General features: G+C 37.2%; 1 protein-coding gene across 2 annotated transcripts in view; it reads left to right on the plus strand.

Moving 5' to 3' along the window:
• The first annotated feature begins 379 nt into the window (after positions 1–379).
• The window catches only part of pasi2 (Protein), an 83,235-nt gene continuing 58,607 nt past the window's right edge, over positions 380–25,007 (plus strand). For both annotated transcript variants that reach the window (XR_014441590.1, XM_083120383.1), the window contains exon 1: positions 380–511. The gene's annotated coding sequence lies outside the window, so the exon portion shown is untranslated. The remainder of the gene's footprint in view (positions 512–25,007) is intronic.

Below are 25,007 nucleotides of genomic sequence, written 5' to 3' on the forward strand. Positions count from 1 at the left end.
CGAAAGATCTGCACTGCGCAGTGAATGAGTTTGGTTGATGCGCGGAATTAAAGACTCGAGAGAGTGGTCTTGTGATATTTAGCTTCTCTTCCCTTTCACCCCCCCCCCCCTTTCCGACCTTCTGCTGGCTTTCAACTTCCCTCCAAAAACGCTCCCGTCTGCTTTCTTTTAATTTCGCCCAAGGCTACTTCGACCAATGTTTAACGCCAGTGTAGTGGAGGCAGGGTTGTGGCTGGCTTTGTGTTTGGAGTGACCCGCTTGGGATCCGTGAACGACTTCGCTTGAAAACACTGAACCGGATCTTTTCGTTCACGCGACTGATTCGTTCATTTCGAACGGGTCGTTCACGAACGACACATCTCTAGTACAGCGCCTTAGCAATGGAAACTATATATTCCGTGGCATATTCTGTGCTCTACCTTCGTTACCACAGGTTGTTACCTACAAACTTACTTGAATGAAAAAAAAATATATAAACAAGCTCATAGAAGGGAAAGTTGTTGTCTTAAAGGTAAGCAAATGTTGAAGATTTTGCTTTATTTTCTAGTTTTAAAGGAAAACACAATGTGATGAACCGGCAGAACGTAAGTCAACACAACTTTTAGCAAACAAAAACCGTCTTTGTATCTGTTTTGGGTGTGGTGAACTGGATACAAATATACCAGCTTTGGTGCTATTTTCCCCGGGTCTCATGATTCGACACTGAGTTGGAACCTTATTCCTTGTACGCAACATACGTGTTCTTATTTAAGAAGGTATTTCTTTTTGCGCTGCTTATTCCATTGTATGTGTGTGTAAAAATTAATCACCATTTAGTCCCCTTCGAGAATTATGGATGATTCTTTTTTAATTGATGCAGGTAAATTTCTCGTATCGGACAAACGGCTGAAATTTGCTAGTTCATTTAATTTGAATATTCGTACTTATGTATTCTGCATTGAGAAACATTGCTGAAGGTGGCATCTATTTGGGACATATCGAGTAAGTGGTAAGAATTTACAATATAGAGAAAGTCTCCAATTTCGTTAATTTTCGGTATACTAACTAATTTTGGCCTCCTAATCACGGATCTGTTGTAAAAAACCGGGGGTCACGTCTGGAAATTGTACATTTTGATGAAAAATTGTTCGTTAGCGCCAAAAACCATCCACGGGTAGCCCCACAAACCATTGACGTTAGTCCCAAAAACCAAAACCATAGGCCTGTTAGGTTAGGTTCCGTTAGCACTCATTTCACCCCTAAATTCATCGAAAAAATAGGGATCGTACTAGAATTGAACATCATATTACATTTTTGTTCGTAAAACTACGCATTTCAAATTTTCATACGTGACCCCCGGTTTTTTTCAACAGATTCGTGATTAGGAAGTCAAAATTAGTTAGTATACCGAAAATTAACAAAATTGGAGACTTTCTCTATATTGTAAATTCGCTCCGAGTAAGTTTTATTCGTTTCTTTTTGCCTTCGTTAAAAACGCAATATGTCGGTCACAGTTTCACTACCGTACTCGGCATGCAGTGTTTCCACCCCACTGCACCCAAAAATACCTATGTAGCCCCACAAACCATTGATGCATAGCCCCACGAACCATTTCCGGCAAGGCAAGGTTAGGTTAGGTAGGGTCACGTATAGGTTACAAGTTAAAAATTGGTTTCGCAAAAAAAAAAGCGTAGCCCCACACACCAATGTCGCATTGCCCCACGAACCATTGACACACAGCCCAACAAACCATTGACTTCCTACCACTACCGTGGTCCCGCCTTTATCTATAGAGTCCCTTTTAAAGGCATGTTAGAAATTGGCCGGAGTCACCTGCCCCCAACACTATTTCTCACTGTTTTCCGCATTGACACATGAAGATACCAAAGATGAAGGCTAAAATTCTATGCTTACCTAACCTAACCTTGCCGGAAATGGTTCTTGGGGCTATCGTGAATGGTTTTTGGGGCTATCCGTCAATGGTTCGTGGGGCTATCGTGAATGGTTTTTGAGGCTATTGTGAATGGTTTTTGGGGCTATCCGTCAATGGTTTATGATGACATAATAAACACGAAAGTAGTTATTTTTCGGTTAAGAAGGTTGGAACCCTGCATCGACAAAACACAAGCACGACTGCATGCCATATTATCTGTTACCCAAGCATAACAAGGAAGACAAATAATGACTTGTAATATGAAAAGTTGACACTGTTTTATGGAAAAAGGCATAACTTCACCTTAAAGAATCTTCCGCAATGCAGAATATGTAAGTATCAATGCTAAACTTAAGGAAATAAACGAGTGAGAGGTGTTCAGGCCTTATCAGACAAGTACCTTTGTAAGTCCAAAAATAAAGTAAATCCTACGTTGAAAGTCCTTGTTGTCCTTTTCCACAGAATACCACCCTCCACTCCCTTCCCATCATATAAATAAGAAGTCGCAAATTATCCCATCCCACAAGTCATTTAGAAAAAACAACCCTCCCCTTTATAGCCTGCAGTTGCCAAAAAGAAATAATTAATTCCAATTTCTGAAGTCTCATAAATGAAATCCAATGTCTGAAAAGTCCAATCCGCCAATATATCATACAAATAACATCGCAAATGTTGCACAAGTCAATCATAAGAAGAAAAAGAAAAAAAATCAGACGTGTGCCTGTGACATGAATCCATCATCCGCCATCATAGAAGTTCTGAAAGACCTTTTTGACGTTACGCAAGGAATTTTAATATTATAAAAAACGTAAGTTTCGTAGCACGTAGATCTAAAAAATTAACTTCTGCACTATTTGCAAACACTGTTTGTTATGAGGAACTAAATATTTTCACAAAAATATTTGAGGGGTGTAGAAAGTGGTACCGGAAGCCAAGGGAATTTTGTGGTTGGTTATTTTGGTACCAGTTTCATAGATCAGAGACACATCAAAATCGGATATGTTGTGTTTTGCATGGTTCGTACTTACAAATTGTGTATTGCGGAACATAGTTCAAGTTGCCATTATGCTTTTTACATGAAAACAAACTCAATTTTTCACATTCTGATTGCTTTTTTTTTTATTCCTTTCTTTGGTTCTGGAACACACAATATGGCTGGCACATCGTGACTCACGTTGTGGGTATGCAGTGTTTCAACCTTCTTCACCGAAAAATACATACTATCGTGTTCGTCAATGGTGGAAAGTATACATTATGCACGGGTAACTGACGGATAGCCCCACGAACCATTTCCGATAAGGTTAGGTTAGGTTTGGTTATGTTAAACAAGCATAGTAAAAAAAAGGGGGGTTTGAAACACTGACAGGGGCTTACGTCATCAAACGTATGCAGCATCCGTTGTCGTAGGGCAAGCAAATGAAAGCAATGGCAATTGTGCGTCGGTGAGATATTTCTCACGTCAAATATATTCCACGATGAAAGAAAATACCTCGACGAACGTTGTAAACCTTGGAGAAACTCATTTCCGTAAGTAGTTTCTTGTGTAAAATTGAAGAAATGTGTCTCCGATGTATGAAACTGTTACCGTAAGTTTTCCATAACAGATGGCAGCACCGTTTGCCATGGCAACCGAGGGCCATGTTGCCAGATCTCCGCATCATCAAGGTAGGTACAGGTTGGTCGATTAGGGTACTCCTTGATGGGATATGAAGTCACGTTGGTTAGAAGATTTTATTGAAAAATCTAAGTAGATGTGAGACTTTAGTTGTATGTTCTTATTGAAAAAAAAATATAACAGTTTATCAGCAATGGAAGATAGTAATAGTCGTATTAGTAATATAAAATCCCTTGTATTGTATTATGTATTTCATTTAATATTTCAAAAGCAGAAGAGAACATACAAAGATAACTGTACTTAATTCAAACACTAAATGCATAAAGTAAGGAGAGTAATTGAAATAATTGAAAACATTTTGCAATTACGTTTGAAAGGAATGCTGCGTTGACTGTAGAATTCACTTTATATGACAGTAATTACTTGAACACATTTATATCTTTTATCGGTGACGTTACCAGATTTTCTTCATAAATTTACAGAATTTCAGTGAACATTTTGTAAATATTTATAAATATTAGCGCTCTCTAATGATCCTCAATCTTTTATCCTTAAAGTGAATAAACATGTAATTCTGCACCCTTATTCTTTACAATTTTGAAAGAAAAATGTCAGAAGAATCCTGGATATACAATAGAAGACATATTTGTTATTTTTATAATAGTTAAATATTAAATACAGTTTTGTAGCGCATCTAATTTATTTGCATGTCTTGTCACCACACAATGTCCTGTTTCATAGTTCTTTACGGATTTGGTCTATTCTGGTTTTCAGTTCTGCAGCTCATGTAGAATCTTTGGAAGTATCAGTAACATTTTCAAGTAACAGTAACTGTAAACTACTTAACGTTATGAAATTAGTAATTGTAAATCAGTTATTTTTCCACCTAACTAGTAAGTTGTACAATTACTTTACTGCATGGAAAGAAATATTAACTTGAACCAAATGTTCTCCTCAAAAAATGGGTAAATTGACGATTATTAAAGCCGGCCGCCTTGGCGGAGTGGTTAGCACATCGCGTTACGATGCCAGGGGTCCCGGGTTCGAATCCTGGCCGGGCATGGATGTTCGTAAGTGTCCATTCATCAATTTTATCATATCATCTCTCATCTCCATCATCGTAAATTAGCCAAAAGTGGCACAAAAAGCGAAGTAAAATAAAGCAAATCAATCAATTGATGATTATTAAAATCTTCAGACCATGAGGACAATTTTGTATTTTTTTCGTCAAGAGCCAGGATTTATCCCAAGTTTATTTGTATTAGAACACTTACCATATAAGACTACATACATAATCTCCAACAATTCTCATGGACACAGTAATTTTTTAGTTCAATAAAAATTCTAAAAAATATTTGGTTTGCTCATCAAAATAAAATGAAATGTTAATCCTCAATGCTTTGTAACAGAAGTTTACTGTAAATTTTATTGCCTCAATGTTTGTACATGAGATGTAAGAAATAAGTTATAATTTCATGACACTTAATACTAAGCATTTGATGGTCATCGGTGGTAAAAAGGACATCACGCTTGCAACTCATGTTGCAAACAACGTCTTACGAGATGAAACAAATCTAGAGTAAAGTAACTGTAATAATAACTATGTTAGGTACTTTCTAAAGAACAGTAATAACAGTAATTATATGCAAATTACTTTCTCAAGTGATTAATTTGGACTTACTTTTAAAGAGTAACTATTCAAACACTGCTGATATATCATCGAGTTCAGCAACATATTGGTATGAATTGCGAGGGAAGTTGAGCCTCCCCCTTGGCAAAGTGGTAACGTAATCGCCTTGTAATACAGGAGTCCCAGGTGTGATCGTCAAATAAAAATGGGACAGCTAGATCCTGAAAGTCTCCCTTCTCTGCAATGCATCTTTTGTGATGAGTGAATTGTAATAGTAAATTTTCAATGGCAAGTTCTGTCACTGCCGTTGAGTTAGGCAACACACATAACGCATTGCAGGGATGCAGGTATTTCAGAATATAGGTGTCCCATTTTTATTGCCGGTGACTGTAGGGTATAGACCCCGAATATGATACCTTTTTGGTAGAATTCGATTTACTTGTTAATTAAAGCATAAACGATTTATGTTGGGTTTTTTTTAAATATATTTTGTAGGGAGTCTAATTTATGATACGAGGTATTGGAATATAAAAAAAAAGTAACGATCATAAATTATAAACAAAAAAAATGGAACACAAGTGCTACTGAGCTATTTTTCTATTTTTATAGGGGGTATCTTCTTTGGGTTATATAAATCATTTGAATCTTTGAACTAAATTATTTTTTAACTAAATGAACTAAATTATTTTCTTACCCAACTATAAGTGAAACGAAATTATTTTTACCATGCTAAAAATACAAAACAAAATGTTCCTTCTATGCTATCCTAGAGCTGTCCTGTTGTCACCAAAATTGGTTAACTTCAAATGAAACTGTGAAAGACCATTGTGTTACACATGAAGTAGCTACCTGGTAGAAACAAAGTTCATAATGCCTTTACTTTTGATTTTTGCACATTGGACACACAAATGTGTCATCTGCACTACAATGAGCATGAGCCCACTTGTAACAACGTGCACTTTACCCTACCCACTCTTCACCACATTGATCTTTGGAATACAATGAACCACAAAATACACATTCTGTATTAAATTCATCTTCATCTAATTCTAAACTGTCAGATGATTCTGCTAATGCGATAGATTCTTCCGACTCATCTGTGGATTCTTCACATTTCTTTGATACAACCTTCCTCTTCTTACGTGAAGTAGAATGCAAGTAATCTGATTTCTGCTTTTTCTGGACCTCAGTAGGCTTCCCTGCTGTGAGTGCCTGTAACACCCCTACCAAACAGGTTCTTCTTCACTTCCTTCTTACATTTCTTCGAATTGTCTGCAAGTCTTTTTTTGTATGGTGTTGTTGTTATAACTACTGGTTGATTCACTACGCTAGATTTCCCGGAGTTGGTAAGAGATGGGCTGTCTAGTGTGGGCAGTGGCTCAATGTCTTCTGGTATTACAATGGCATCGTCATCGGGGCTGGTACTGTTTGAAGCCTGCGTAGCCTGAATGGGACTGCTTTCAGGCTCCTGTACCTATTCAAGTTGGCCTAACCTGCTGCAGCTTGGTTGGGGATCCACGTCACTTTTGGGTAGTTCAACTGACTGACCTGTCACATTCCGCTTTTCTTTTTTAGAACTGACAGAGTGTATTGCAAAATCTTCATCACGAAAAATGTATCTATTACAAGGGAATAAACCAGTCTTTCGAAATGCATTAACGGATGTTTCCATAGTAGCAGCTCTGTTGTATGCACCTGACAATATTCTGGCAATTTTAGTTATTTTTAGTGGTTTTCTTGGATTCTGACGCAACCATGTTTCAACTTCTTGCACGTAAAATGTTTTGAAGGGAAACATGAAACCTTATGTCTAGAGGCTGCATTTTATGTGTCGAGTGTGGCGGTAAACAGATAATAGAAACATTGCATTATTTTCCTTTTTCAATCACTGGTATATTTCTTATGTGGGAGTAGTGACAGTCTAAAACCAGAAGCATGGGTTCTTGGGATGAAGGTCGTTTGAATTCCAAGAAATGATCAAACCACTGAGAAAAAACGTCACTTTGAATCCAACCTGAGGGTTGCATGCTGCAATGGATCCTGCTGGTGCACCATTCATTAGGTCATCGTTCATATTCTTGCACGGCCTAATCACTAGAGGGGGAACATAGTTTCCTACTGCGTTCATGCACAATGCAACTGTGACCAATTTACCTCTTTCGAGCGACACTAATGAAGAGACACTCTTCTTTCCTCGGACACTGATTACTTTACTCACTCTGTGCTGTACCACTGATATTCCTGATTCGTCCACATTAAAAAAGTCTGTGTGGTTTGATTTGAATCTTCTCCAGTTGCCCTTCAGAAATTATCAAAGAAGGCACTCACACTATCGGGATTGAATTCTTTAATACGGGCAAATGACGTTTGTTCTGGACTCCGCATAGACAGTTCGGGGTGACGCTTCAGAAAACCTCACAGCCATTTCTTGCCTGCAGCTTTCTTTTTGCCTGAAAATGGATGAGGGAGAGAATTTCTCAGGGCAAGCTGAAAAGCAATTCTTTTTATATAACTTTTTCTGAGTCCATAAAACCGCGCGTCCATTTCTACACAATATTTCACCAACAATTCTTCAAGGGGTCCTGTGTTCGATACCTGATGGAGGCACATAGTGGTTTTGATCCCAGTTTAAACTGTAGGTCCAGTCCCAATTAGCCTTTCTGTGTATAAAGTAGACTTAAAAAACCTATTTCGAGGGAAGATACAATAAAGTAATAAATACCATTAGAATAGAAGTCCAATAGCTTACAAATAATTGTTTACAGGGACTAACACTAGATTTTCGGGATATATAAAATCATATTTACGTTGTTGTTTCAATGCATATTTATTATTTTTCTTTATCGTACCCTGGAAAACATTATTGTGTTCTCTGAGAGCAGTGTTGGCGATTGGGTTCCAAAACTGGGAGAGGCCAAAGACACTTTAATTTCCCTTGGTAGATAAGGTTTTGTATAGTATTGGGGTAAAAGTGGGGACCATCTTCCCCTCCCCCTAATTGCTGCCACTGTCTGAGAGATATGCTTTTTGCAAATCATCATCACATTCAGGAAGAAATTTATTTTCTTAGGATTTTTGAAAATACCTCTCAAAATTTCAACTTGCAAGAATATCAATAAATGCGTGCCAATGCTTGACAGACAAGACAAGTAAGTCACACCCCTCCCACTGTTTTTTTTTTCTCCTGTTTCCCCTAATATACAATTTACAATTGATGACCACTTGCTATCAGATATTATTAAGGCTTGAAACATAATTTCTTGAGCATATTTTGGACTCTTGATTTCTAGTAAATCATAACCATTCAATCACGTGTCTACTCTATCAAGCAAAAATGTATGCACTCTTCCATGTAAAGTTCAAACAGTCCACTTTGTTGATTTATATTCCATAGAAGCTTATACACCAACTGCCATTGTGGGTCAAACCTATTGTCCTTTTGTACAAATTTCAAGAGTGCTCTTTACTATTGGTAAAAGACACTTCGATTAGTTTCTCAAATGCTCATCTGCAAAAGGAACAAATAAAAATAGTTTTCACATGGTGTATGAGACTATAAACTTACAAAACATGTTTAAAAAGATATTGATATTACATTGTTACATTTATTTTCCTGTAGTTTACGGTTATTACAAGCGTAAGAAAACAGTTTTTCTTTGTGACGTTTCAGAACACATGCTCCTTTCTCAGACATTTATTTTCATTTTGACTAAAGATACAGTTATAACAATGGTTAGTAATTTTTTAAACAAAAAGAATCCCTTATATAATGGATGTTGTCAATGTTACATTGTTGTAATATAGCAACTTAACTGTGAAAAGAAGCAGTCTGTTTTATTTTTATTTCAGATTTTTTTAATAATTATGAATCCCAAATATCATCAGGTAATTCAAATTCATCATTGTTTTCACTAAGTCTCTTGATGTTTTCTGTTACATTAAATTTTCAAGATGGTGGCTTACTCCATTTGTGAAAAAGAAAACTCCATACTGGATCTATGTTACCATTTTCATTATTTAATTTATTCCAGTGTTCTTCTGCAATGAATGAAGCTTCCCAGACATTCAACTCTGTGTTTCCCGTTAATCTTTTTAAAACCCTTCTCTTTTTAATCAAATTCTTCTCTTTGATGATATGAGTTGACAAACCTGTTCTTGGGTTTAGATTTATAATGTCCAAATCGTGTTCATATGAGTTGACAAACCTGTTCTTGGGTTTAGATTTATAATGTCCAAATCGTGTTCGTGCCATCTTATTGCCATTTTCCTTGCTGTTTGTCCCACATAATCCTTTGAACATGAACAACTTATATTATATATTCCTGTGGTTTCCACATCTGGTAGAGAGTTTCTCATTTTGAATTCATTAATGATGAAAGGAGCGTGTGTTCTCCTGAAATGTCACAAAGAAAAACTGTTTTCTTATGCTTGTAATAACCGTAAACTACAGGAAAATAATTCTACAATGCAAGCAATGCGTACATACAAGAAAAACTACATTGTTACAACCTTAGAAAAGTTGAGTTAATAATGGAACTTACAGATGTTGTGTAAATGTATTTGAATATAATGGATCTAATCGGCACTATGATGCTTAACGATATTGTCCTGTTATTAAAGGTCTGTTTGGTTCACGATATGAGCTCACTTCAGTGATCTAACTTTATAATGAATGTTAAATGTGATGAGCCTAAAACAGAAATTTGCAAAATAATTGTTAGAAATATTTTCATAGTAGAGTGATGATTGCAACGCTATATGGAGTGAGGTTCCTCCAGGTTCAAATCCTGGTTTCATGTATGTACTGTATTTATATTATTATCTTGGTTCCTATCATCCATTTTATCAAATCATTATTCATCATCATTGCCCCACGGAGCAGAAGTTGGAGGTAAAATAACAGAAATACATTATGAAATGGAAATTCAGTTCGTACTATATTTTTATTTGAATTATTATAGTAGACAAGCCAAGAAGCAAAAAAGCTTAAAAAAAACTTTTATCTGCATGGAATATTAATAATAGGCATCCATGCTAAATCAATCAGTCATGGGTCTGACAGAAAAACTAGGGTGGATGCCACCAAAAATTTCGACCTTATAGGTTATTTCAAGGTCATATTCTGACCATAAAAGGTCAAATTTCAAACTCATTCAAATATGTTCATGTAATATATCAAATGACAAACTGTTTCGTGATATTTTTAGGTCAGAATATCGATGTCAGAAGTAGTATTGTGGGTTATAGTTAATCAGGCTAAATTTGTATACACGGGAGTCCTACATAGTGGACCATCCAAGAAGCAAAAAAAAGCATTTTTAAAACATTTAACTGTATGGAATGATAATATCAGACATCCATGCAAAATCAATCAGTCATAGGTCTGGGAGAAAAACAAGTCAAGCTTCATACTCACTGGTATTCGAAGTAAACTATTTAGTACAAACGGCTACTGAAATTCAATCTGAGGGCCTCCCCCATGGCGCAGTGGTAGCGTCCTTGCCTTGTAATCAAGGGGTCCCGGGTTCGATACCCGGTGGAGGTACAAGTGGTTCGGATCCCACTTTAAACTGTAGGTCCAGTCCCGATTAGCCTTACTGTGCATAAAGTGGACTTAAAACAGCAACTAATTATAAAAAAAAATTCAATCTGATATTGAACCAAATATACGTATGTAAGTTTTCAGTGAAAAATGCAGGCAATCCGTGCCATTGCTCTACCACTGAGCTACCGAGCCGGCCTGGCTTCCCCTACATTTTCGCTGGCGCTGTTTTACCTGTGTGAAATCGTCTCTGCAAGTGCTACTGCAACGGTATCTGTTGCCTTTGAAACACTATAGACGTCGACGTTGCCTGGTTCCTCCCAATCAGGACAAATTATGATTTCTCTGAAGCTCTGTGTCATCCACAATTAAATTATTGCCCTTGTACTTACAAATATGGGAACTAGTATCTCATTTGGAAATTATCAGTAAACATACAGACTTGTGTTCGATAGACGGTAAGACTTTAGTCTCATAACTGTTAGGGTGTACTTTTACACTTTAAATATATACAGCACCAAGTTATTGGACGAAATGCACTCTCATTATGAGCCATCCTAAATTACGAGGGTGGTTCAAGTCAATCGGGAACTTTTTTTTTAAAAAAAGTAGAACAAATTTCAAAGTTTGGTAACTGTATTTCTTTTTTGACATAACCTCCTGCTACAGTTATACACTTATCCCAGCGTTTAACTAATGCCTGGAATGCTTCGGCATAGAATGATTTATCATTACGGCGGAACCATTGTAGGACAGCATTCTTCACTTCATCATCAGTGTTGAAATGTTTTCCTCCAAGGAATTCCTTCAGGGGTCCAAACAGATGAAAATCACTTGGCGCTAAGTCAGGACTATAGGGGGTGTGTGGTAATATCTCCCAGCCGATTTCCTGGAATGTTTGGAATGTGCGTTGAGTGGTATGCGGTGGTCACCAGTGAGAATGGTTGGAGATTAATACAGTACTGTATACAAAATAAAATGCTTGCAAAAAGTACCCAATTCCCCAGGAAAGACATTCATAAAGGCACCTGGAGAGCTCCCGGCGGAACATACACAAACCTGATAGATCATGTTCTGGTGAACAGCAGATATGCCACATCTGTTATAGACGTTAAAACACGCAGAGGGGCCAATTGTGACAGTGATCACTTCCTAGTCAAATCTATAATGGGGCAACGATTCTAATATAGGCAAAATCAAGGGAAAAAGGAGAACTGGTTGGGATATAGAAAAGTTAAAGATAGACAGCGATAAGAGAGCTTTTCAGGAACAAATACACCAACAATTAAGTGATGAGAATGAAAATAATAGCATTGAGGAAATATAGAATGATATGAAGAACACTCTGACTGAAACATCAGAAGAGATATTAGGGCAAAGGAAGAGATCTAACAGAAAAGATTGGTATGATGAAGAGTGTAGAGTACTAATAGGGAAGAAAAATGAGTTACGGAAAAAGATGATTCAAAGAGAAACAAGAGCATCGATGAATGCATATAAAGATGCCAGGAAGGAAGCGACTAAAATCTGTAGGAGGAAAAAGACATATTGGATGGAGGAGCGGGTAAGGAAAATAGAGGAACATCAGACAGAGGGTAATACAAGACAAATGTATAAAGCTGTTAGAAATCTTAGTACTGGATATCAACCAAGGTTAAACGTATGTAAAGACAAAAATGGGAAGCTTATTACGGATCAAGCCAAATGTCTGGAAAGATGGTCAGAATATTTTCAGGAGCTCTATAAATCTAAATTTAATATAACAGATAATGCAGATGAAGACCAAACCCAAGTTACAGAATGTGAGGTACAAAGACCATCGTTTGAAGAAGTAAAGTGTGCAATATTAAAATTAAATAATAATAAAGCACCTGGAGAAGATTTGATCCCTGCGGAAATATTTAAAAAGGGTGGAGAAACACTTTGGAAGAAAGTCCATGAGCTAGTTTGCATAATATGGGATCAAGAGAAAATACCATGTAGTTGGAAATATGGAGTTATCTTCCCCATCCATAAAAAGGGTGATAAAAGGAATTGTGGCAACTACAGGGGAATAACACTATTAAATATTGGATACAAAATATTTTCCAATATCCTCTATATGAGAGCATCTAAACAGGCAGAAGAAATCCTAGGGGAATATCAATGTGGATTCCGTCCAAATAGATCTACCATAGATCACATCTTCACTATATCTCAAATTATGGAAAAATTCTATGAGCAAAATATAGATTTACACTTTTTATTTATAGACTATCAACGAGCATTTGATAGCTTACACGGAGCAGGGATCATGAAAGTATTCAAGAAAGTAGGATTTCCAGATAAATTAATAAGATTGATAAAGGTAACCTTGGAAAATACAACAGCGGGAGTCATGGTGCAGGGAGAAGACTCACCAACTATTAACATAGAAACAGGAGTGAGACAAGGGGATGCTCTGTCCACCCTAATTTTCATTATTGTACTACATGATATTATCAGTCCATTGCAAAAAAGGGGGAGTATATTCTACAAAACAACACAGATACTTGTTTATGCTGACGATATTGTGATAATATCAAGGACACTTGCAGATCTTAAAAGCACTTTTTTAAAGATAGATAGTAAATCCAGAGAAATAGGACTATTAATTAATTAAACTAAAACAAGATATATGAGAATGTCCAGATCGCCAGCCAGACGAAACTCTCTGGCTTTGAATGTAGGTACATATCACTTTGAAGGAGTACCCACTTTTACTTACCTTGGAGCTCTTCTACATAACAACATAGAAGAAGAAGAGATTGTTAACCAAAGGATACAGGCTGGAAATAGACAGTATTATGCACATATAGAATTATTTAAGTCAAAAAACCTCTCTAGGAACACAAAATTAAGACTGTATAGGACACTTATTAGACCAGTTATAGCATATGGTGCAGAATCTTGGAAACTTACATCTAGAGCAGAAAGCAAGGTAATGTGTTTTGATAGGAAGATATTACGTAAGATATTTGGCCCCGTTAGGAATGAAGATAGGTCCTATAGAATTAGGAATAATATGGAGTTAGAAGGATTGATTCAATATGAACATGTGGTGAGATATATAAAATCTCAACGCTTAAGATGGGCAGGACATCTGATGAGAATGAAAGAGGATAGGCTACCACGCCTGGTATTCAATCAGAAATTGTGGGGAACAAGACCAAAAGGAAGACCGAGGGGAAGATGGATCGATGCGGTTGAGGAAGATTTGAGAAGGATGAATATACGCAATTGGAAAAATGTAGCTCAAGATAGAACAAGGTGGAGGAAGATTGTTTGGGATGCCAGAGCCCACCAAGGACTGTAGAGCAAAAGAAGAAGAAGAAGAAGAAGACAGTTATACACTTATCCCAACGTTTAACTAATGCCTGGAATGCTTCGGCATAGAATGATTTATCATTACGGCGGAACCATTGTAGGACAGCATTCTTCACTTCATCATCAGTGTTGAAATGTTTTCCTCCAAGGAATTCCTTCAGGGGTCCAAATAGGTGAAAATCACTGGGTGCTAAGTCAGGACTATAGGGGATGTGTGGTAATATCTCCCAGCCGATTTCCTGGAATGTGCGTTGAGCGGTAGGCGGTGGTGCATTGTCTTGCAAAAAGAGAACACCCTTTGTGCTGAAACCTGGACGTTTCTTCCGTAAACTCTTATGCACATCACGTAGAACACGGCAGTTATACTCACTGTTGATAGTGACACCATGGGGTAAAATAAATGTGAATAATCTGTTTATTCCAAAAGACACTTGCCATCACTTTACCAGCAGACGCAACTGTTCGAAATTTCTTGGGAGGTGGTGATTCCGTATGCTTCCACTGCATCCATGCTGTTTTGGATTCTGGAGTGAAATGGTGAATCCATGTTTCGTCACATGTCTTGATGCGATTCAGAAAATCCTGGCCTTCCATGTCATAGCGCCCCTTCAGTTCTCTGCAGGCTTCAACTCTTCTGTGTCTGTCAAAAGCGGACAGCTGCTTTGGGACCCAACGTGCACTCACTTTTCGGAACCACAAATGATCATGAATTATTGTGTTCACTGTTCCTAACGACAGATTACACACCCTTTCAATTTTACGACAGGTTATGCGACGATTGTCCAGGATCAGCTGCTCCAAGCGCTGAATGTTCCCAGGAATGACTGGCGTGGGCTGTGATGCACCACGACCGGGATCGTCAGTAATAGAGATACGGCCATCTTTGAAGCGCTTATACCATTCAAATGTCTTACTGCGATTGAGTGTCTCATCACCGTACTGAGCCTGAAGTCTTCTGTAAATTTCAGCAGGTTTTCTGTCCTCGTTCACTAAAAACGTCATCACAACTAGCTGTTCCATGTAGACGTTCACACTGTTGTCCCCATCTTGAATAACGGTCTATGCAGAAGCGTGGGAAATGAGTGCCGCTTACCAGCAACAGCACACAGTTGCCAGTTCCTACTGCATACAAAACCTCCAGCTTAGGCGTCTATTTAAACCTGGAAAAAAAGTCCCCTATTGACTTGAACGTCCCTCCTATAAAAGGACAAGAAAACAGAAGAGCTTCATACAGTTTACAGAACCGGTTTTCTGACGTGTTTCTGTAAAGGAAGATAACAGAACTGTGTCCTAAACGTGCAAACATTCAGGGATATCACATTACATCTATTCAAATCAAACCTAACTTAGCCTGACCTACTTAATACATATGAATATTTGCAAGCTGCTTCAAAAATAAAAAGAGAAAAAAACTTGTAGAAAATAGGTCAGAAAGTACTAGTTTCAACCATGTACAAGGGCAAAGTAAAAACACATTTAAACAAACTATTGATTTGTAATAAACATTCTGATGTTGTACATGTGAATAGCACGAGTTTCCTAGGTTTGGAAATTAACTTACAGGAATGAAAATAGAGCATTTTATGCAATATTGATTTAATGATATCAGATATAATCTATATTAAGCTACGTATATTTTATGCTATAGTAATGATCTCAAAACGGTAGTTATTAGGATTATGCCTAACGTAAAATATAACATTCTATTCTGATTTTACATTTACAAAGAATTATCAACTTCGTTTGGAAGTAAAAAAAAGTCATGCGGTGTTTAAGAAATTGATAGGTTCAAGCGATATTCTCACCGAAATTACATCAGAAGATATTTCTTCAACATGTAAATAAATTATACATTTTGCCTTTATTTCAAACATTTTGCTTTTGATGGATAATATAATAATAAGATAATAACAAGCAATTAAATATTAAGACTTACCTTCGAGCTTGTACAGCTTTTTAATATCCTCCATGGAATATTTGTTCCCTTGTTCCCGTATCTGTACGGGATTCGATATCCTCTGGTAGCTTTGTTTGATTTTTACTCTTTCAAGAACTTGCATTGATCATATCGTTAGACAACATGGAATGAAATATTGGCAACAGTGTATGCTAAAATCTGCATCACGAAGTATATTGCGACGAAACGCCACTTCAAAAATTTTAATGAATTTCTGAAGGAACGAAATGTGTTCATTTTATCACATAGTATTTCAGATACTTGCGGGAAGAGCATATGATCTTTGTTTCACCACAAAATCTTCCATACTAGTCACAAAAGAAAGAAAATGCACCGGTATTAACAAAACTACCACTTCAGCGCCATCTGTACACAGGAGTTTGAACATGACGGAAACCTTATATTTTCTGTTATTTACATAAATCCCTTCAATCATAACAAAATTATAAGGTTCACATGTTCTAGTGAATAAAACAATCTTGTATATCGGATAATTACATCCTTACCGAATCTATATTAGTTGTAGGGTTATCCTTAGAAATTTGGGTCTTTGGTTTAGCATGGCTTTAGAACCCCCTTAAGGGATTTGGTATCGCAAGGAGCAGCTTGCAACAAAACGATCTGCGCATGCGTGAATCCTTCAGTTCAGTCACAGACATCTAATTTCATATTGCAAACTTCAAGCCAAAATTTCCAAATTGGGGGACAGTGGCAATGTTTTTACTTAATTGCAAATTAAACATGATTGTATTCTGACAGGAGTATGCAGAGAGTAGCAATTAAAATTTTACATATTTTAAAAATTTGTACAGGAACCTTTAAAGTTATTTTTAAAATGTAACAACATATTCTTATGTTGTTACGTTTACGGCATAAAGTTGAGAGTGACATTTTAGGAAAATCATGTTCGTCTTTGATGGTTTTTTGAAGTTTTCCCAAAGTTGGTAGCTCATTTTCCCTATATATAACATGCACTGTCCTCCTAATAGCAGCCTGGGTAAAACTATCATATTTTTCAAGACGAATCGCCCCATATCATTCTTCTTCTTACTTGGTGCAGAAAGATTCCCTCTTTGTTTTCATTAAAGTCTTTCTTAATTCTAATAATAGTTGACCTATGTAGCTATCCCCGTTGCTTCAGATGTCATTCGAGTTAGTCTTCATTGTGTCAATGCCACCAATAATTTCTTTGCCCAGAAATAGGCATACACGTTCAACACTGTTCGGCCGAGGACAAACATTTATTTGCCTTTTTTATGCTATTTCTTGTAGCATTCTGGAGAAAAACATACCATTGTTCTCCTTGCTCACTTCATGCACTCCGCACTCTAACACAACAATAAATAATAATAAATGAAATAGAAACAACAATGCAACATGAATAAATCAAGAAACTGACGAAAACCCAGAAGAACACCGCAATAACAAACACGAGCCGATAGATTTCAGAGCACGCTTTTCACCCTCGGAACGTTAGAATCCACAGAACGGAAAATGCATTGCAAGTGGTTGCAACACTGCACCCTGTGTTGAGACTTCTACCATCCAGCAGACGACAGAGAATCAGAGCTTTAGCCCAGCAAGCACGTAAGATGACCGGCGGAGAGAAAATCTGACATCGTTGCTCTCTGCCCCCACCTCACCCCTCTGTTGCACTACCCCCGCTCTAGCCTAGAAACTGATGTGAAGCGCTTCCTATATGTACCGACCTGGGCTGATCAGGACCTTAGGTGTTACATTTTTATAATTTACACATTTCAATAGTTATTGAAAAATTAGGTATTTTTTTGTATTTTTGATAAATCAGCATAAACACGCACTGTGCACGTTATAAAAAAAAAATAATGGTAAGCCTTTACCCAACCAACATAAGATGCTCTCTGGTGGCAAAAAATAAAAACTATATCCAAGCGTGTGCAACGATAATCGCATAAGGTTCGGGCAACTAAATTTAAACACAAAGGAAATGCGGCGATCGTATCCTAGCCAATTGACGACCTGAACGTGTGTGTTACTCTGCTCGCATCACACCAGTTTCCCGACCGGAAAGTGTTAAAGGGAGAATAATGTTTATTGTGTTTTGTATGTCCATAGAGCTAATTTTTTGCTTCGTTGTCGGAAATTGTGCAGTTCAGTGGTGTATTCTAAAAATTTAACCCGGTTTACTGCAACAATTCTTATTTTTTGTGAATATTTATTACATAGAAATAAAACAATAACAGAAGCCTGACAACTTCAGATTATCTGGCAATATATTTATAAAGTTGGTGTACTTAATTTAAACTAGATAACTTGGGAGAATTCACCACTAGTGCAGTTCAATCTGTAAAGGTCATGTTAGTGACGTAAGCAATACATTTAAGGTAATACAAACTGACTCGACTCACAACACACAAAATGATAACATTAATTCTACATATAGCCTACATTGATGCATTGATTCAGCTGTAAACTGCTGTGTAAAGTTAACCAGCTTCCAGATTATAAAAGACAGACCTAGACCTGTTGCGTACATTGACGAAATCTGCTTTCAGATTTTAGCTAACAAAATGACTCATTGTGTCACTTTGTGAATCGCTGTGTTGCTTTGTAACTCATTGTGTTGCATTGCTTCGTGTCGCTTTGTGACTCGTTGCATTGTGTCACATCCTGCTGTATCCGGTGTGTGGTTGACCTTAGAGTGCTAAGTTTAGTCAACATTCTTGTTAGGTCTTCATTGAAACAGTTTTTCCGCTATTTGAGTGTATCCCTGCAAGAAATGAAAAATTTTGCATTATTTATGAACATTATGTTCCATGAAAACAATTTCTGTTGGTTTTAGCTCGCGGAGATGTAATATAGTAGAGTAATGAGAATTTTTGATAGTACTACTTATTACGTCATTTTCATCATACCTGCAGTATGAACTAAATCAGTGGAATTATTTGTTATGCATTACTTTTGTTGCATTTAATTAAAAGGTGTTGATAGTCATGACTCATGACTTGATGGAAGAATTGCAAATGTGACATGTGCTACGTTATATTTGTGGTGTATTTTGGAGATATATTTGAAGTATCGGAGATTGAAGGTTGGGGTCAAATCAACTAGTGCATAAACCTCTGATATCATGGATTTGGCTGAATATTCGTATACATATTTCTTATCATCTGAAATATAGAAAATATTTTTTTATTATTTTTCATGTTGCCGGGTTTTGGGTTATTGAAAATTGATGAAATTGCCCAAAATCTGCTCACTGCTGAAACTTTAAATACAATTGGCAAGAGACCTGTTTCAACTACAGGGCTTGGCATGGTCTAATTTTAAAGCTTATAAAGAGGGCTTTCATTTGATATAAAAAATGCTTGGTTTTTTGCAAAAAACAAATTTTGAAAGTGTTTCCAAAATTTTACTTTGCAATTTCCAAGAAACTAAATTTTCAGAAATTTTACACATATTGGTGATATGTTTATTTGTATTATTATATTATTATTAACTAATTTGTATTTGTTTTTTTATTTGATAATAATACCCAAATAATGCTCAGCGGTGAACGATGATACTAGCTGAAGTACACAGACTCCTCTCAGGTACAGAGGTATTGTCAGGCAATGACAATACTTCACAGTATAGAGTGCAGTAGATAAAATGAAATGTTTTATTCTTTATTTATTGCAATTATAACGCAAAGATACTTGGAACAAGTGTGAGTATTTCGCTTTGACTGTGTCTTAACTCAACTATAACGAGTGCTCGAAAAATTTTCTTCAAAGCTAGGCACCAGCTCTGAAAATCAGGCACCTGGAAACTACCTACTAGCAATTGTGCATACTACAGTGTGTTTCAAAAGTCACACAACCCAAACTTTAAAAATGTATATCATGAAAACCGTAAGAAGTTTTTACACCAGGTTTTCTGCACTAAACTAATCATGTACACTATCACTGGGTGAATAAATTTATGCTAGCATGTATCCAAATAAAAGCAATTATATTATTTTAAAAAATATTGTTAATTTGCTGAAAACATCTGAGAATTGATTTTCAACAATATATACCAACGTAGAAATTTCCAGCAAAAAATGCAGGTACGACCAGGACTCAAACACTGGTCTCTGATATATCGTGTCATTGCTCTAACCACTGAGCTACTGAGCAGGCCTGGCCTCGCCTGATTTTTTGCTGTCGCTGTCTTACCTGCGTAGAATCTTCTGTGCCTGTGCTACCTCAACGGGATCTGTTGCCTTTGAAATACAGTAGACTTCGACATTGCGTAGAGATGTTAATTATTGAAGATCAGGCACACACAGGAAATGTACTACGTATAAATTTTCAGTGAAAAATGCATTAACATTTCTATGCTGGGAGGAACCAGGCAATGTCGAAGTCTACTGTGTTTCAAAGGCAACAGATTCCGACCCGTGGCGCTAGCACTGGCAGAGACTATTCCACACAGGTAAAAAACAGCGACAGCGAGGAATCAGGGGAGGCCAGGCCGGCTCAGTAGCTCAGTGGTTAGATAAATCGTACAGTATGCCAGAGACCCAGGTTCGAGTCCTGGTCAAGCCTGCATTTTTCGCTGAAAATTTCTATGTAGTACATCTCCTGTGTGTGCCTAATCTTCAATAATAATACCTACTCTTAACAATTTGTGGGATCATTTGTTGGTGTTTGATTAGTGGTAAAACATTTGCTTTGTGAGGTACAGCAGAAGCTGGAGATTTTTCTTCGAAAACCTCTTGCACATGAGTGTAAGAATGAGTTTTTTTTCACGTAAATGTATAGCCAATACTTAGGCACATGTGGCGTGCATCTGTGGACAATATTTCGACCTGCTGGCATTGCCATATATGTCCCAAAAATGGCACTTTTTCACCCAACCCATAAAATCGTCAATAAAAAATCCATCAAATGTTGCACTTTACCAATATTGGTCGCAAATGACAGATTGACATGGCATCAGTCATCAGACATCTAATTATGACCCTTCGATAATTTCTTATGTATTTTTCTCACTAAAAAGTGCATTTCTGGAAAACTTTTAACGCTGCCTTCCACCATTTATTAATTTATCTAAATTTTCTGTATAGAGAAAGCTGATAATTTTAAGCATTGAAAAATAATGAAAAATATCTCAATGCATGAGACTTTATAATGCAGAAAACCAGGTTTTTCTTACGGTTTTCATGATATACATTTCCAAAGTTTGGGTTGTGCAACTTTTGAAGCACTCTGTATAAGAAGCTAAACATCACTATATTCAAAACATCGCTAAATCATTCGAGAAAACAGGAAATGGGCTGTTGGGGGACAAGGAGTAAGAAATTATTACTGACACACTGGAATGTTCACAACATTGATTTTTTAAAAAAAAATCATTTGCTAGCTTACGCTGTACTGCAATTTGAACTTAGAATCATGAAAATTTCGTACATATTACAGTATTAGATCACAGTCGCCAGGTTGAAATTTTTAGTCGCCATGCCGACTTGCCGACCGGGATTTTTCGAGCCCTGACAATAACACATAACATCAATGAGCGGCTATTGGCATACCTATGGTCGCATAGGCCTAGCTTACACCCCGAACTACCACAGCAAGAGGTAAGTAAATATAACTGAGCCAATATCTGCTCTTAGCCCTTTATTCCAATTTTTTCTTTGGGCTGACTTTATTAGCCAACGTAGAATGGTTGTAGTATTATACATAGCATCAATGCATTGCTATGATCGCATAGGCCTAGCTTGCACCCCAAACTATGATACCAAGATGTATGCACAACATCGAGCAGTTCTTTTGAGTTAAAAATCTTGTGACGATCTGCATCGAATGTGTTAATTCCTTATGTGAATTTCTCGCTTTTGTACTATTTCAAGATCACAGATCAAATACAGTTGAATCACTTGCTATTTACAAAAATATGCTAAAAACAGAACTGACATCTACACAAGTTTAGATTCCAAATTCACACAATGTATTTTCTCAAATATAAAGATACATTGAATGACTCATAATAGAACATAAAATACAATTAATAATTTATAATGTGTGCGACTTACTCACTTATATAGATTAATTTGTATTTTCAATAAATTAATCAAAAATACAAAACTTTTGTACTTATGTGTAGCGAGTATCTATTATTTCAAATGACCACGATGATCAAAGAAAAACACAAGCATCACCTTGCGAAGAAAGTCGACTTGTCTGCTTTTCTTGGGTCTCTGGGACGAGGGTGTTTCCACTCCTTGCTGTCGTGTTTACTCTTTGGCATATACCAGCTGAGCAAGATCTCATTCATTGCCACAAGGTGCTTCTGCCATCAAAACTGTATCATGGATCGCTGAGCCTCCTTTGTGGCACCTGACACTGTGAATGCCATGACTCACCTCACTGAATGACTGACTGGCACCTTCGAGGCAAATTGCACCTACACAACCTTCCTTCCCTGCCAGTGCTGCCACCTAGCGACGCAGACATGTGGCGTACCCCAGCCTGGCCTACATATCCCATAAGTTTCATCTCTCTGTCACTTTATTTCGTTTTCCACTGCTTTAACTGGTTATTTATTTACCGTACCAAATATTTATTGTATTTTATAGATTAATTCGTATTCTCGGCCGCTCCCTCCAGCAGGGTGAGAAAATGAACGTTGCTCTGTACTCTGACATCTTGCGAAATGAGGCAAGGCCTCCAGTCAGGTGCAAGCGGCACAGCTTTTTGTCATGAGGTGTCATCCTACTGCAAGACAATGCACGTCCCCACTTTGCTGGACACACTATGGACATCATCGAACAAATGGGTTGGTTTGATTTGATTTTGTGTTTTAAGTCCACTTTATGCACAGTAAGTCTAATCTGGACTGGACCTAAAGTTTAGAGTGGGATCCGAACCACTGTGTGCCTCCACCGGGTATCGAACCCGAGACCCCTTGATTACAAGCAACGACGCTACCACTGCGCCATCGGGGAGGGAATGCTTAGATCATCCCCCTACAGCCCCGACCTATCCCCATCTTTAAAAAAAAAACTCTGGTGGGTTTTTCAGTTGTTTTTTTTTTTCAGATAAATCCCTATTAAACCCTGGCAAAACTTGGTTTTATTGGTTTTTCAGGTAATGTTTAAAAATATATATTTTAATTATCAAATACATTTTTCCCCTGCTAGTAGTGTAATGTAACATTCAGTTTGTATTGCTTTATACCCTGTCCCTACTATCTCTTGAGCAAGTGAATGAAAACAAGTCTCTGTGCAAGTAGTGATGCGAGACAGCTCCACCAATGACCACGTGAAGGGAAACTGGATTGCATGGGGGGGGGGGGGGGAACTGTTACCAGCCTTCACAGCAGTGTATACTGCTTTGCTCTGCCCACTCAATTTCCTCCTTGTGTTGACATTTTCTGTTCCAAAATATTGTCCAACAATTTGATTCTACTTTTCCTTGAGGGTGTAATAGGTAATGCTGTATCAGTTTTCAGAGTTACATTCCCTGAGGAGGCACATACTTTGGTGTATCCAACAATCAGGCTACTGGAGAGGATGGGGAGACAGAAAATATGTTATAAATAGGGCTGAGCCGATACCGATGCCAATGTATCCGTTAGAATTCATCTGCCGATATTTTTCTGACTTCTTGGTCTTTCAAGGGGCCCACAAACGTGCTTTCGCAGAGTAATTATCCTGGAAATTATGCAAAATTCAAACTTTCTATTTATTTTGCACGAAAAACTATATTTTGTGATTACACAATATCTAATTTAATATTCTGATGTCATTGTTGAATATTCTAAAGCAAATTTCTTTGTAAATTGATGCATATAATTGGAAAGAATATTTATTTTGTCAGTATTTTGAACACATTTTAATTGTTGCAATTTTCAAGTATCAGTATCGGTGTGAATCAGCAAGAGTATCTACATAGCATCATAGCAAGGGTGTGCATAGCATCAAAGGGGAGGAAATAGTGGGCAGAACAAAGCAGTACACGCTGCTGTGAAGGCTGGTAACTGCAGTCGCTTACCACCTCCAGGCAGTCCATTTCTCTCTCCGGTGTTCATTGGTGAAGCATCTCACGTTACTACTTGCATAGAGACTTGTTTTCGTTCTCTTGCTCCAGAGATAGTTGGCACAGGGTATAGAGCAATATAAATTGAATGTTACGATACATTACTACTAGGGAAAAAATGTATTTGCTTGTTAAAATATTATATTCTATTTTTAAACATAAACCTGAAAAAAAACCAATAAAAACACAGTTTTTCCTGGGTTTTATCTGGAAAAAAACACCTAGGTTCGATTTTTTCGAAGAAAAAAAAAACAGGCAAAATGCCAACCCTGCTCTGGGTATGTGATGGTTAAAGAATAGTTTAACAGGCAAATATCCAGTGGTCTCAGAAACATAATAATTAATCAGCTAAATGACTGCAGACGTGTTTTACCATCAAGCATACCAACAATTAAGGGGTCAAACAAGAAGAGTATAAAGGCACAATAACATCTCATTGTTCCCACTTTTCCAGTTCATCTTCCAGGAGCTTTTTTTAGGGTATTGGTATGGGATATGGAGATTGATACACAGGTTTATAAGTTCAATTTCACACTGGAAGATTTTAATATTATCAGGTCTCTCGGAAAATACAGCTCTATGCTTCAATAAAACCTCTTTCAATTGGCTTCTACTCCTTTCGCATATATTTTCATTAGCATTGACCTTTAACAAGAATGTCGACAGGACCGTCCACTGATGGACATGGGAATCTCCACGGACCTTTCTTACACGCGTCCCTGTCAAAGATTCATTATTCATAAGGTCCTTCTCAACCGGAACTCCATATACGGTGAGGGATAACTTCTCGCGCTGTAGGTCAATTCCTGCTTCACATTTCCTGAGGAATGGGTAGCCCAAAATAAAGTCAGCTTCGAGATCTTTCAAGACAAACATTTCCTCCAATAAACTTCTTCCAGCTATCTTCTGATATACTCGTCTACGTCCCACAACTCTAGTTTTGTTTCTCCCAGTAAAATCA

This window comes from Lepisma saccharinum, chromosome 4 (genome assembly GCF_977018435.1).
Source record: "Lepisma saccharinum chromosome 4, izLepSacc3.1, whole genome shotgun sequence".
Taxonomy (NCBI): Eukaryota; Metazoa; Arthropoda; class Insecta; order Zygentoma; family Lepismatidae; genus Lepisma; species Lepisma saccharinum.